The sequence below is a fragment of the Gouania willdenowi genome, chromosome 21, assembly GCF_900634775.1.
Source record: "Gouania willdenowi chromosome 21, fGouWil2.1, whole genome shotgun sequence".
Taxonomy (NCBI): domain Eukaryota; kingdom Metazoa; phylum Chordata; class Actinopteri; order Blenniiformes; family Gobiesocidae; genus Gouania; species Gouania willdenowi.
In genome coordinates, this window is record NC_041064.1 from 17,654,080 (window position 1) to 17,669,822 (window position 15,743).

General features: G+C 36.5%; 1 protein-coding gene across 1 annotated transcript in view; it reads right to left on the minus strand.

The window, feature by feature from the left end:
* The window catches only part of znf385b (zinc finger protein 385B), a 51,881-nt gene extending 38,166 nt beyond the window's left edge, over positions 1-13,715 (minus strand). The window contains exon 1 of the mRNA XM_028436821.1: positions 13,556-13,715. The gene's annotated coding sequence lies outside the window, so the exon portion shown is untranslated. The remainder of the gene's footprint in view (positions 1-13,555) is intronic.
* Between the last annotated feature and the right edge of the window lie 2,028 nt (positions 13,716-15,743).

The window sequence follows — 15,743 nt, forward strand, 5'->3', positions numbered from 1 at the left end:
TGTTGAACCAATAGCGTACCTCGTAAGAAAAGTGCACGCCATTAGCTACAACAGCTGCCAATACGGATGGCATCAAATTTGAAGCAGACTAACATTCAGACATCCAAGTACCTCCTATGTCCGACTGCAACGTTTTGCTTTTTTTAAACTATAGAGTATAATAATGAAATGAATGGGTGATAACACACATTTTAAAAAATCTCATTTTGTAAATAAGTGGAAAGAAACAGTATTTAATGCAGTGGTTTCCAACCTTTTTTATGAATCATGACCCCATTTTAAAAATGTTACTGCATTTTAGTTGAACTAGACACTAGAAAGTGAAAGTATAGAAATACAGTTGTTTAAGATTGTGTTTTATTTTGAAAAAAGAACAATAATTAAAAAAAAAAAAATTAAAATCTTTTTTCATTTTTAAGAAATTTCAGACGACCCCATATGGGGTGCCGATTCCAAGGTTGAAAAACACTGATTTAGTGGCTCCTGAAAAGATTGATTACTATAGTTTTTATCATTTCTGGTCATCTCACGCCTGGGGTGGGACCAAGACTGACACTATATTTATTAATTTTCCACTCTCTATCAAGTACCCCCTGTAGTGCCATTGCGTACCCCCATTTGAGAAACACTGGTCTAGAAAACATGGCACTGATGCAGTTACTCAGTTAAAGTAGCTGTATGAAAAAGAAGAAAAAAAACACTTGTTTATCCATCCGTATTCTTCTACTGTCATTAAAGATATTAGAATTTAAGTTTGCTTAAAATCTAAAGACACTTTTACATCTAGCAGACATTTGGAGCTTATTATTCCACAGTATTTATTTTGTGTGGATGTTACAGGAATAAAGTGCTAAAGCTGACGTGACAGCTCCACTGCAAGTAAAACCCTTTCATTTTGATTCATTCACAGGAAACTAATACAAAGACAACAACCTGATTTCTTCTTCTAAATAGCAGATAAGCTCAAAGTCGTCCTTTCCGTTAATTTGATTAGTTAATGTTGATTAACAGTAACAGTTTCTGATTTGTTGATCTTCCATTGAGCTGATGCTGTTTGACAGAATGAAGGATTTGTTTGGATGATGCTCCGAAAGTGATGTCGAGCGCATTTGTATAGAATTTAATCCTCTCATGTGTCTGACTGACATCGTGTTGTTTGGTTTACATACTGCAGCAGGGATTAGCCGTGCGCACACACACACACACACACATACATAGCTGGGTTGTTCCCTTGGTCCAACCTTTACTTCAGGACGCTGTGACTTCTCTTCACTCTGTAAATAGCTGCTTTGGCTCCATCAGGAGCCGACACCTTACGGCTCAAGGTGAAACTTCGCTTTCACGCTCAATTTCAGAGCCAAACTGCGAGCGCTATCTGGTAGCGCTAACAAAGACCCATGGGAACGCTCTGCTAGCAGAACATGTTCCTTCACCGCATCCACCGGTCACTGATCCCTGAGAGGATGTTACACTAACATTAACCAGCATTCAGAGACTGAGTTATGACTCATCTCTTTGAATGCTGATGTGTAAGAGAAAATGACACTATGTAAAATAAACTTAATGTAATAAAATGATTTAATTGTGTGTGTGTTGTCCTTTAACCACGCAGTTATACTCATTTTTTATCACAACAGGGGCCACGGAAATTGTGTGGTTATTAACCTTCATGTCAGCATTTAGAACAAGAAGACAAAGTCATCAACATCCCCCGCCAGATTGGTTGTCATTATAACTCACAACCTTTTCCCAAATGTCGTAAATCTAAGAACTTAGACGTATACATAAGAAAATATTATCACATCATAATATGACACTACTAATTATCTTAAACAGTTTCTAAGAAAAGCTGTCCCCTTTGAAAATACCTCAGAGTAAAAAAACAACACAAGGGCAATAACTCCGGAAAAAATATTTGCAAACTTCTCATTTTCGAACTCCATCAAGGTATTGATATCCTGAAGCTACACACCAAATTTGGTTATCGTATCTCAAACAGTTTCTGAAAAAAGCTGTCCCCTTTGAAGATACCTTGAACAGAGTCCAAAAAACGGAACAAGGGCAACAACTCTGTGAAAAATAATTGCGCACTTCTCAATTTGGAACTCCAAAGTATTGATACCCTAAAGCCACACACCGAATTTGGTTATCCTATCTTAAATGGTTTCCAAGAAAAGCTGTCCCCTTTAACTCGAACAAAGCTCAAACCTATATCCCCCTTCACACTTTGTGGCGGAGGATAATAATGTCCAATCTGAGCATTATTCTTTTTGGTCTCATTTTGGAATCCATCTGCATGTTTTGTGGTCATTTTGTGTAGCTATGTAGTTGTTTTGCATTTATACTCTGTCATTTTGTGTATTTTTGCATGTGTGGCAGGTAAAGGGGGTAGGGCCTAAGGTGTGTGCGTGTGCAATGAATATGCACGTGTGTAAACTCTTTGAAGATGTTTAGTTTGCAGTGTCTAGTGAAACCAGTCACGTGTGTAAACTGGGTGATAACTCTTACGAGTACAGGCTTACGGATTGCAGTGTATTAGTGTTATGGAAACGTATTCTCCCCATCCTGTAACAATAACTGGGAGGTGAACTGGGAGTGTGGTACGGTGAGGGTGAATGATTTTGGAGCTGACTTTAATTATAAAGACTATTTTATTGTTTTTTGTATCGCTAATCCCTAAGTGGGTGCAACACGTTTTTGTTGTCATTTTGTATATTTTTTTAATGTTTTGTATTTCTATCTGTATTTATTTTTGCAGATGTTGTGTGTTTCTGGAGAAAAACATTTGTATTTGTGTTGTCATTTTTTTGGGTTTGTATCTTCATTTTGTTGATGTTGAACGTTTTTTTCTGTGTTTTTGTTGTCATTTCTTGTATTTTGTGTATTTCTGTGGTCAGTTTGTGTAGCTTTCTGTCAATGCCTTGTGCGTTTTTTGGAGTTATTTTTGGTTTTTACTTTGGGGGGCACTCAAAATTAGGCCAGGGGCCGCATGGGGCCTCTAGTACCTGTTGATAGCTGGAGACGGAACCAGCGGAGCCCTGCGACCCTGAGCAGAAATAAGTGTGTCAGAAGATGAATGAACTAATGAATGAGTAATCAGCTAACGATAAATCTAATATTCACTTTTTAAAGATTGCACGCAAGCATTCTATGTCCCTGTAAACATTTTAAATCACATCCATAAAGAAATATATTTGATTTCAAGTTAACTGAAACAAATATTTGTTTTTAAAAGAGGCTTTTTGGCCATTTAATATGATTTTAAAAAGATGAACAGAAAAAGCTATATTTAGCATCCCTGTGTGTGATGATATGGGAATCCTTCCAGGAAAAATCAAGGCTTGGATGTTAATACAGAACATTCTGTATAAATGGCATCACTGACTCAGTCGCTGCAACTTGGAAATCCTAATGTGCACTGGGGAAAAATGAGTTGGTTTGAGTTAAAGTGGAAGTTTGATCACAAATGATGCTTTCACACATGCAGATAAAGCAGATGTTTGTCTATTTGAGGTGGACGAGGATTACCAGACGGAGAAAAATACAAACTCCTGCATCTAGGTTACCCAGCAGGCTGTGCAAAAGGGATGATTTGGTGGACCATGATTGGTTCAGACAGAGAGGGATTGTAGGATTATAATCCCTCTGTGTGTGTGTGTGTGTGTGTGTGTGTGTGTGTGTGCGCGCACGTGTGTCACAGCTTCCTTAGAAAAAATTCTATGGTCTAATGTAGATTACTCTTCTGAAAAGCCACTGCCAGTGGTTGAAGTTCTCTGTGGAATGAGCAAAAGTCTCCTCTGACCTCTCTGTGACTGTCTGCTGCTTCATGCGCTCTTCAAAGCATTTGAGCGTGGACAAACATTTGGATGATGCATGTGAGAAATGAGTCTCGTCTCATGAACGTGACTCTGTGACTGTGACTGGATCGAGAGATCACGAGCATCAAAGCACTGTCTTATACACCCATCATCACATTGTGTTTTAGGTTATAATAAAACGTATTAATAAACAATGAGAAATTGATTAAACATCTCTGATTTCTATATGAAATCTGATTTTAGCAGTATTTTCAATTAAAAAAAAAAGCCTCAAAATGTATCAATATTGATGAAAACTTAGACTAAAGATGATTTCCTCAAATTATGCCACAAAATTCCCAAAATCAGGGACATTCAAGTGAAGATCCTGCAGGGACTGATATATGGTACTCACTTATGCGTGGAAGTGCAAACCAGGGAATAGGGATGTAACGATTAATCGTAAGGCAGTTAAAAATCGATTCATAGGTACCACGGTTCACATCGATGCTCTGAAAATTGAATCGCAGTACTTTTTTTAAACAGCAGAACATATATTAATCCTTGCAGAAGCGGACGTGACGGGCGGAATCTGCTACTATTTTCTTTCTGGCCGCCATTTACTGTTAAACATGCTCATAAATGATTCTTTACTCCTTTAGCACCGAAATAATATCTGTAATATTACGTGAATATCTGTAAAAGTCACGTTTTTCTATTAGCTCTGTCTGCTAGCATAGCATCTCTTCTTCACTGGTGGAATAACTGCATGCCAACCGACCACTGGGTTACCTGCGCCCTCTGCTGCTCTAAACAAATATCTGACGTAAATACAGTAAAATGACTGTTTTTTTTGTTTTTTTTAAAGTCCAATTGTTAAGGCACAAAATACATTTTCAGTTGCACTTTTAAAAAGAAAAAGAACTATAATGCAGTTTTGAATTGTTTACTATAGAACCAGAATTTAAATTAATAGGTTTCTTCTTCATTTGTATTATTCCTTTATGTATTTCATTCAAGATTTATTTTTAGTTAAATTGCATCATTTTGCATAGTTTATCAAGGGATTCTTTTGACAATGAAAAATAAAAGGAAAATAGTATAGTATTTTACCCAAAAAAATAAAGGAATATTTTTCAGTCATTTGTCAACATTCCCATTTTGTAAAATAAATCGTGAGAAAATCGTATCGTGAACCCAGTATCGTGAATCGAATCGTATTGGGAGTTGAGTGAATCGTTACATCCCTACCAGGGAACATTAATGTTGAATTTGCTCTTTTTCCCACAAAAAATCTCTGCTCCACTTACGCTCAGCCTCAAACTGGTCCGTATCTGGCCCCTGAACTAAAATGAGTTTGACACCCCTGCCCTAGACAGTTCCCAACTCAGGTTGTGTAAAAAAAAAAAAAAAAAAGAAAAAATCAAACTTTAGAGCAGTGTTTTTCAAAAGGGGGTACGTGTACCCCGAGGGGTACGCAATGGCAATACAGGGGGTACTTGAGAGAGAGAGAGAGAGAGAGAGAAGAAAATTAACAAATAAAGTGTCAGTCTTGGTCCCACCTCGGGCTGAAAGATTTATTGCATTTGCGATATTATCGCCATATCATAAAACGCAATTTTCTAATAGCAAAGGCTGCAATTTTATTTTTTTTATTTAAAAAAAAAAAATCTATATATTTCTTTTTTGTTTCTTGTCCAGTCAAGTTAGAGAGTGTTTAATAAGTGCACATGTTTACATGTTTCATGAAATGTGAAGTTAGTTAGATATGTTGAAGAGGTAAAGCCACAGATTTGTTTGCTTTATTGTTGTAATCTGTGATTTAAAAAGTGCATTTTATATTTATTTAAAGTTTCAATAAATCTGACATTGTTTTATTATGAAACAGATTGATTTAATGATTGTGTTCATTAAAAATTACATGACAAGAGGCCCTTAAAAAAATGATCGCATATTAAATCGCAATCGCAATATTGAGGAATAAAAAAAAAAAAAATGCAATTAGGTTATTTTCCAAAATCGTTCAGCCCTAGTCCCACCCCAGGCGTGAGATGACTGGAAATAATGAAAACTATAGAAATAAATCTATTCAGGAGCCACTAAAGCAGTGTTTTTCAACCTTGGGGTCACCTGGAGTTTAAATGGGGTCGCCTGAAATTTTTGAAAAATTCATATAGATTTTTTAAATGTTTTAATCATTGTTCTTTTTTTCAAATTAAAACAACACAATCTTAAACAAATGTATGTCTATACTTTCACTTTGTGAAATATAAATCTAGTTCAACTAAAATGCAGTAAAAAAAATATATATATATATATGAGCTCAAAAATGATCAAAAACTAAAGCACTAAATACTAAAGCACTAAATACTGGGTTTTTTTCTACTTATTTACAAAATTACATTCTTTAGCATGTGTTTTATCACTTGTTCATTCCATCAATATGTTCTATAGTTTTTTATTAATATGTTGTAGTTTGACAAAAGGGGTACATGGATTCAGAAATAAGAATTTTTGTTTTAAAGAATCCAGTATTTGTAATGTCTATGTCAATATTTCTGGTTGTTACTCTGCATATGTTTGTTACACATATTGTACAACAGTAAATGGACTAAAGTGACTGTCTTAGCTGTAATGGTTTGTGTTCTGTTTATTTGTAGACGTGTGGCACCGTGGCAGAGTATGAAACGAGGGCAGAAAAACATTAGCGTGACCCGAAAGTCGAGATAACCTGATGACATCACTTCCTTCACAATGCGTGGATTCATCAAACATTCAACGGTTTCTCCACTCAACTAATGGAAGTAGAAACACGAGACAAACTGGCAGAAACACACACCTGGAGAGTTTAGGTTTCTTCTCCCTAAAGGTGACACAGCAGGGTGACGTCACGCCGGTGAGGACAAACGGGTCAAATCGTGACTCGGTTGCTATCAATACAATATCACGGCCTCATCCAGGTCACAGTGACTTTGTGTTTGACAGGATTAAAATCAGCGTTTTCCTGCTGACACACACAGAAGCAGCACGTCTTTGGGATCCATACGTCATCATGTCTGAGTGAAGTCATTGTGAGTAGGGGTGTGAAAAAAAATCGATTTCACGATATATCGCGATTTTTTTTTGGGTGGAGATTTTAAATCCATCCATCCATCTTCATACCCGCTTATTCCCGTTTAACGGGGTCGCGGGGGTCTGCCGGTGCCAATCTCCGGCTCTCATAAGGGCGCTGGGCGGGGGTAAAATCCATTTTTTAATTTAAAAAATTGATTTGTTTTTTATATATTTGGCAGTGTGTAATGCCTGCAATAATTATGTATGCACAGACATTTTATTTTCATATAATCTGTTCAGATCAGTGCTTAAACTGATACAATAGGATAAATAATTTTTTCTTATTTTTGCGCATCATCAGTAACTCAGGGTTATTTATCCTTAATGTTCTCACTTACAGTTGCTACAATGTCGTCATTATGTTGTCATGGTTACTTTGACACTTCTACGCAGTAGTTTCAGTGAAAAGAAACTTGATGCACTTTATTTTGTGATGGCAGTGTGTAACACTGCATTTTCTTTTTCTCAGTGAAAATGTGCAAAAACACTAATAATAAATAATAAATAGGATGTTTTGAAGAAAACAGTTTTGACTCAATTTGTCCTCTGAATGATCAATGATCTTCTGATGAACATATACAGCGACTTGATTTTTCATCTCTACGTTTCATTTTGACGTTAACTGGGTAGAATATCGCGACATATCGCGATACGTATCGTACTGCAACATCCTTGCCAATACTCACCCCTAATTGTGAGGAAACGCTTCATCACTGCCACACAATTTACTTTTGTTTTTTAACGCACACACACACACACACACACACACCAGGTCAACTTTTCCTATCCATCCTCCCTCACACACACTTGGCTCACCATCAAACCTCTGATGATGTTTTCGATAATAACCACCCAATCACATCTCATTATCATCACCACCTCTTTTTTTTTTTTTTTTTTCATCACATGACATGAAAATCTATTAAAACTTTCCCAAACAACACAAGTACCAGGTGCAGACACACACACACACACACACACACACACAGGTAGCTTCATAAATCACAGCAGACAGAATGGGAGTAATGAGGTGGGTCGCTGTTAGCACATTGTAGAAGGCACACGCGCACACACACACACACTGCGTCTCCACATGGCACACTTCACTGCGTTTCCAAGCAAAAGAAGAATAAAAAGCACCGATGTTTAACATGGTTGAAGGAAGAAAGTGAGTGTGCAACTTCAGCAGAAACTAATTTAGTTCAGACACCTTCAGTAACCTGTCATTAGAGGGCGCTGTGGTGGTGACAGCCTGAAAATCACAATTAAAATACCTTTTCATATAATAAATATTACTCTAAAATGGGTTGTTTGCATGTGTTACTCTTTATATTTGAATACATTTTTTTGTATTTGCTTGAACAAAACATGTTCCATCTGTTCTGTGTCAACATTATAATTACAGTATAAAGTCAAGCAAAGAACTAAAAATATCTTTAACAAACATTAGATTATTTTTTTCTCGCAGACTGTCACCGTTAAATAAAGGTCTAGGCCAGACATGGACAACTTTTATCACAAAAATGTGATTCTGTGATCCAAGGGCTACGTTAGTAACGTTCATGTCAGCAAAAAAAGAGTTTTGTGTGTTTTTGTTGTCGCTTTGTGTCTTTTCCTGTTTTTTTTTTTAAACATTTATATTGTGTATTTATGTTGTTATTTTGGATGTTTTTTGAGTCGTGTAATTTTTCTTTTTTGCGTTATGAGTAATTTTGTGTATTTTTGTTGTCCTTTTGTGTGTTTTTCTGTTACTGTTTGGTTATCTTGTGTGTTTGTGTAAATTTGCGTATTTGTTTTGCGTTTTGATAGTTTTTGTTGTTTTGTGTGTTTTTGGAGTCACTCTTGTGCTGTTTTTTCTGTCGTTTTAAGTATTTTGTGGTCATTTTGTATCTTTGGTGTCATTTTGTATATTTTCTGGCATTTATGTTTATTTTTGTTGTCATTTTGTGTATTTTCGATGTCATTTTGAGTGTTTGACTGTAATTCTGTATGTTTTCGGAGTCATTTTGTGCGTTCCCTTTTTGGGCTGCCATAAAATGAGTTGGAGGGCCCCATATGGCCTCAGTTGTCCCTGTCTCGTGTCTTTGTAAAGGGTCATTTAAAAACACGCTATTCTTTGATTTTAACCCTAAAGCTGGACGTGAACTTTCCCATAGTGCTAACGTTTGAAGTTCAGTTTAAATGTTGTTCACCATCCTTTGCAATTGTAGTCGCCCAGTTAAACATAATTAATCTAACACGTGCAAAGCATTGGGGAGATGTTTCTAGCAAACTGTATAATCTGGAGCTACAAGAATGCCCTCATTTAGTCAACTCTTAAAGTTTAAAAATGCAACATGTGCAAAATGTTTAAGAAGTAGTTGTTAAAGGTCCAATTCTTAACTTTTGTTTAGTAAAACTCTCTCTCTGAGGACACTGCATTAGTTTTCCAATGAAATGAAAAGGCTGAATCAGCGTTTCTATGTGAAGTTAGGTCTCTGTTTAGCTCACTGTGTGTGTGTGTGTGTGTGTGTGTGTGTGTGTGTGTGTTTGATCCAAATTACATATTGATGAAAAAGTAAAAACTGTCACTGAACGTTAATGTGAGTTCAATACACCAACCTGTTCAAAGTGCACGCACACACCTATAATAGTACATGAGTTACACAACAACATGTAGTGTATGTGCATGTGTTTGTGTGTGTATGTGTGTGTGTGTGTGTACGTGGGCTTTTTACAGGTTTCCAAACTAATCTGTCCTAACGTGACAACATGCTGCTCCTCAATCTGCCCACTGCTGGAGTCCTGGCACACACACACGCACATTGCACGCACGCACACACACTATAAATAGGTAGAATTGATTTATGTGGAGGAGAAAAAGACGAGGTGTCTTGACAGAACAATAAGTCTTTACTGTACATTTACACTGCTGAGGGTGTTTAACCAGGCACTGGCAGTGCACGCTAGGGATGTAATAAATGTTTTCTAATCAGTCCCTCCAGGATTTCGCGGGCATTTTTTGTGATTGTCTCGGGCTGAAATGCCTGATTTCGCGGGCCATTTTCCCAAACGTTGCGGTAAAAAGTGGCGATTTTTTTTTCAGCCCTGAAACATACTTTACTCACAATTAAGCTCATTGTTTCTACCAATTATAAATACATTTTGACGAGTCATGTTCTAGAAAAAATATGCTTTAATGTTGGAAAGCAAACACCAACACAATTTTGCAAAACATGCAAACACTTGTGTTTTTTTTTTTTTTTTTAAGCTTACACACTGAGCATACCCTGAATGCAAAAGGTGCAACAGTTTTTAATCAAAATGATCATCAGAAGTGGGTAAACAATATTGAACTTAAGGAATCTTAAAGTGCATAACACGAACCTGTCATGAAGACATATTTATTTAGGCATAAAAAAAAACAAAAAACTAAGCATTAACGAACATACTGTATGTAATGATAATGTGTGCTTCCTGTTTGTTCCCCCACACATGGTTGTGCACTGGCTTGTATTCTCTTGACGTGCTTTGCAGAAGCACAATGCTTGTCCATAGATGACTTCCGCTTGTGCTCGATGATAACATTGCATTTTGAACAAAAAAAATTTACCTCCACTCTTACGAAGCAACGTTGGGTACTGTTTTACACGGTCCTTAGACGATATTTTTCTAAGCAAATGCGAGGTGTTTCTATCACACATGACTCCATTGAATGCTTTCTCCTGGCACTGGTTGAAAACAGGATGTGACGTAGGCATTTTCTTCTTTGTAGGTTCCTTGTAAGCAGCGCAAAGCATAGACATAATTTATGTAGATGCACCGCTCTAGTGGGCGGCAGCAGTCAATGCGTCATCTATGTATACATGTCTATGGCACAAAGCCCATAGAACATCCTCCGCTACTTCCGTAGCAACTACAGGCGCTAACATCCCAAAAATAATGATAAGCGACCACATATTTATGTTTTTTTTTAGCAAAGTTGCGGGAAAGTTGCGGGCTTTTGGAAAAATTGCATTGTCGCACTGATTTCATGGAGTTTGGTTGATTTTGCGTTAATAGTTGCGATCGCAACATCGCAAAATCCTGGAGGGACTGGGCAAAAAATCGATTTATCGGATTTGTAAATAAAAAATTTTATTATTTTTTTTTTCCACCAGAGTTTTTTTTACTTTTTTCGCGTTCCGTCCTTGTGGGTTACCGTAGCGTGATGTGAGCCAGCCCCCTCTTTGTTTACATTTGTTTACACTTTGAGTGGGCTATATGTGTGCCACAGGCATGTTCAATTTTTTTATCGCACTATGCTGAGATTTTTTCATTGTAATGTTATATGTTATGAAATATGTAGTTATCTGACTTCTTAATCAGAAAATTTAAGCTACTGTGAAGGCGCTGTTACACTTTTGCTCAAACCTGGGTTAAAGCTTGAAATTGTTGAATGACAGAACCTCATTTACTTTTTTATTTTGGGATTGTTCTATGCATTTTAACTTAATCACAGCAATAAAGTTGCACTTATGTCTGCAGTCATTTTTAAGTGCATTAAAAAAAAAATATCAAAAAATCAAAACTCAAATTTTTCTTTCAAAAAATCAGAGATTTTTTTTATGCAAAATCGCCCAGCCCTAATAGCAATTGAAGAAAAGTCTAAAGGTTTGTGTAAAGACTGAATCTGTGTTTAGACAGAGGAGGGAGTCTGACAGGACAGAAACATTCCATTTTAATTAAGATTATTTGAGGTAATTAGATGCACAGAGACTCCAGAGAGAAGGAAGGAAGGAAGGAAGGAAGGAAGGAAGGAAGGAAGGAAGGAAGGAAGGAAGGTGTCCTGCCACAGGAGGAAATTGAAGGTAAACAACATTAAAGGTAAAGAAGGGAAGGACATGTGAGAGAAGTGAGTGAAAGGATGTTTCTGTCAGAATCTGTGAAATCTAAAACTGTGGGACAGAATAACCTGGTAACCCCATTAGTTAGCTCTGTTTGCTCCAGTTATCAGGTTTCTGGTTCAGACACGGACACACACACATGCACACACACACACACACACACACACGAAAGCTGTCACTAATGTGAAAATTTGTGACACCTCTTTGACAGAAAGAGAGAGAGGGTGGTGCATGTGTGTGTGTGTGTGTGTGTGTGTGTGTGCAAGTGTGTGTGATTCTTGTATAGGGATTACCAAACAATAATGAAGCACATTAACCACAGTGACAGGATTATTCTGTCTGTGCTGGAAGATCTATCCATGAATCCGTTGTGAGTAAAAATTTTAAAAAAAAAGTAAGCTGTGAGTTCTTTAGTATTGCACTTTTCCACTTTGACTCCAGTTTTTTCATCATTTCAATAATAAACTGCTGGTGTCGACTCCAACTCCCTGCTGTAATTATTCAGCAAACATATAAATACATGTTTATTTTCGTTAAAACAAACAGAAGTAATGAGAGGAGTGTTAAACACACGTCCACATACGTTCACTAGTGGACTTTCAGGTGGAGCAGATGGATGTTACGCTTCACTAACAGGAAGCCTGCAGGCCCCTCATATATTGTGCGTGTTCTGAAAATGTCATTAAAATTTTCTATAGGTCACTGTTTACTAACGTGGGGAATCACAGTTAATAATCTCTGTGTAAAAAGGTCAGAAATGAAGTCTTTAAAGTAAGTAATTTGAGTTTTAAATTGAGGAAATAATGGTTTTCTTCTGTTTTATTCATTGTTTACTCGCAGGAAATTGTAATTATAGACGGTGTGACGTTACGGGTAATGGATGAGAGTAAAACATTATTACTTTATATATATTTTTAACATAGAGGTCTTAGTGCTGTATGTTTTCAACACATTTAGGTTAACAGTTTAACTGTAAATAGTTTCCTAACCATGTAGCTTTCTCACAATGTCCATTACGCATGTAAGATTAAAAAAAACAACTATAAACAACCACAGGACTGCTTATTATTCAATATGCAGATAATACAGTTGCATGTGCTCCCAGTGTCCACCGCTAGGGGCCACTAAAGCTGCAACTTTATTATATTTTCTTTCAAACTCTACATATTGATTATTATTATTGATACTTCTGCATGGTTTAGTTCATTTGTTTGAACTTCTTTGGAAGATTTCCATAACTTTGATTTTCTGTCATTGTCTGAATCATTAGACTATATTTTAGACAGAATAAGAGGGAGATTTCAGTTGTTGTGGATTTATTTGATTTGACGTTGATGTTAATAGTGGTTTATTTATATAGTCATTGGTTTACTGTTTTATTATTATTATTATTTTTATTTTTTTTAATCGGTTGCAGATTTTTGTTTGTATTTATATTTTTAATTGTTCAAACATGCTGAATTTGCTGCATTTTAAGTTCTAAGGATTTTTTTTTTTTTTTTTTCCAAGAAAAACGTATGAACGTGTTCCTCACTGACTGTGGCTACATTACAGGTAAACATTTATTTATTTAACAAGTTTGACTGAAAGTTTCATTTCCGTGCATTATGTCACCGTTTATCTGCTTTACTGGCAATAAAAAAAATAAAAAATAAATAAATAAATTAAAAAAAAACATTCTGAAGCAAGTAAATCATTTGGAATTTCTGACGCACAAAATATGTTAGTGTTAAAAGTGTTTAAAACAATAAAACAATAAGATAAACAGAGAGGACTTACCACAGGGAGCAGGTGATGAAGGTTGGAGGAAAGTCCCGCGGGTTTCTCTCTCCGTGAACTCTGCTCACGCGCGCACACGCACGCGCACGGACAGTTTTCGGATCAGCTTCCGTTCATTGATACAAATGAGTGCGCGTGCGTTTCACAGGTCGATTATCGATCATCCATCAGGTTAACGAACCCTGGACAGCTGGGAGTCGCGTGCGCTGCGCGGCACCGAGTGGAGTGAGTGAGCGCATGCGCCGTACGCACACAAACGCACGCACACACACACAAATACAGTTGGCACGTGTGTGTGTGTGTGTGTGTCTTTAAACAGAAAACAGTGACTCCCACGTGCGCGCACACACTTGTGTTTTCATTGTAAATGAACTTTGTCTCTGAGGCATCTGTTAACCCACATGTGTCAAACTCAAGGCCCGGGGGCCCAAGTCCGGCCCTATATAGCATGTAATTCGGCCCACAGGAGAAAGTAAATATGACAGAGAAAATATGAATCATTGTGAAAATCACCAACTGAGTCAGTTATGGATATTTAAAGTCCTCCAAATAAGCTCACAGTTCCTCCATGCTTTATATCACATGATAGCAGTCATTTTTATCCTCAAATTGTTCCAAGAGCACGAGTTTTCACAATCTTGCAATTTCCTAAAATTATTCAACAGCAGTTGCGTAAACGTAATAAAAATTGGTAATGAACTACATTTGAAAAAAATTATTGCGTTGCTGCCTTAGATACTCTATTTATCATTTATACGTAGGGATGGAACGATTCACTCAACTCGCGATACGATTCGATTCACGATACTGAGTTCACTATGCGATTCTCTCACGATTTATTTTACAAAATGAGACTGTAGACAAATGATGACTAAAAAAATATTCTTTTTTTTTCTTCAAAAATAGAAATAAAATACTGTACTATTTTCTTTTATCTTTCATTGTCAAAAGAATGCAATTTATTTAAAAATAAATCCTGAATGAAATAAATAAAGAAATAATACAAATGAAGAAGAAGACATTTAATTAAAATTCATTTAAATTCTAGCTCCACACTAAACTATGCAAAACTGCATAATCGTTCCTTTTCTTTTTAAAAGTGTAACTGAAAATGTATTTTGTGCCTTTAACAACTGGCCTTTGAAACAAATCCCATATCAAATAAATAATAAAAATAAACAAACAATGGCTTTGATTCTCTCTCTCGTTTCTCTCTTTCCTCTCTGAGTCCCTCTTATGTTCTTTCTTTCTCACCTCTTTCATTCTGGTCTTGGTTAAGCCAAAATGCTTCCACACTTCTGATTTAAAACACGGTGGTGTGTCCTGAATTTAAAATTCTATATAGAGAGCGCCCTTTGCTGTAAAATAAATCAATCAATCAGTTTATTCATGAAGCAAAAAGGAGTTAAACACCTCTGTGTTAAAGCATCATTTCACATTTTCACATGAAATAGAATTAATCTGTAAGGCATAAATCTGTCATTCATCCATTCATCGTTTTACTGAAATAATCCTGACAATGATCAGTCATGACAAAATGTCCGACTCGTCAGATTTGAATGATCGTTGATTGCTCCATAACTTTTTTTAATTGTCAACCAAAAGTTTTTGTTTAAACTAGATTTGATTTGATTTTTTTAGATTTTTATATAAAGACTCAATGTGTTTTGGCCCAAGATGATCCATTTGTAACATTTTGACTTCCACACAAACTAATGAATTCATTTAAATACTGTGAATGCAAAGATTAATGTATTATACGTCAGACAATGCATGAAAATAAGTTGATGAATTGTTGTTCCCTATTATTCACATTGAATGATATTGTAGATAATGCTGCAAGCATCAGCTGCAAGTTTCTTGCAGCTGATGCTTGGTTAGTGCTTCTTTCACACCACATTAACTCTACATCTGCTCGTGCTCACCTGGGATCTGAAAAGCTTTAGCACGAGGACAACTTTTACTCCAAGGCTGACTCAGCTCTTTCAAGGTGCACCTTTTAGAATGGAGCATGAAGACACTAAGTGTGTGTAGTTTGCATGTTCTCGCTTCCTTTTCAGCTGATCCAGTGATTTGTGAACAGTTTATTTTCAGTGGCGTAATGGTACCACGATGTCGGAGAGCTGCGACATTTCACACCACGGCTCAGAGAGAAACAGAGAAGTACACGCTCCAAGAACCTGAAGCA